The sequence below is a fragment of the Etheostoma spectabile genome, chromosome 12, assembly GCF_008692095.1.
Source record: "Etheostoma spectabile isolate EspeVRDwgs_2016 chromosome 12, UIUC_Espe_1.0, whole genome shotgun sequence".
Lineage (NCBI taxonomy): Eukaryota > Metazoa > Chordata > Actinopteri > Perciformes > Percidae > Etheostoma > Etheostoma spectabile.
Genome location: NC_045744.1, coordinates 30,500,379 through 30,500,621, shown reverse-complemented (window position 1 = coordinate 30,500,621; position 243 = coordinate 30,500,379). Strand labels below are relative to the sequence as shown.

Below are 243 nucleotides of genomic sequence, written 5' to 3'. Positions count from 1 at the left end.
GATTACTGCTTTGCACACTCTTGTCATTCCCTTGATGAGCTTCAAGAGAGACATTTTGCCTTCACTGTGCGGTCCAGCTCTTCCCAAACCATCTCAATTGGGTTCAGGTCCGGTGACTGTGGAGGCACAACACTCCATCACTCTCTTTCTTGGTTAAATAGCTCTTGGAGTTGTGTTTGGGGTTATTGTCCTGTTGAAAAATAAATGATGGTCCAAAAAAATGCAAACCGGATGGGATGTTGC

The 243-nt window shown here is 44.9% G+C and overlaps 1 protein-coding gene across 1 annotated transcript in view; it reads left to right on the top strand.

Moving 5' to 3' along the window:
- LOC116699831 (potassium voltage-gated channel subfamily H member 6) overlaps window positions 1-243 on the top strand; it is a 142,747-nt gene that overhangs the window by 84,748 nt on the left and 57,756 nt on the right. The window lies entirely within an intron of this gene.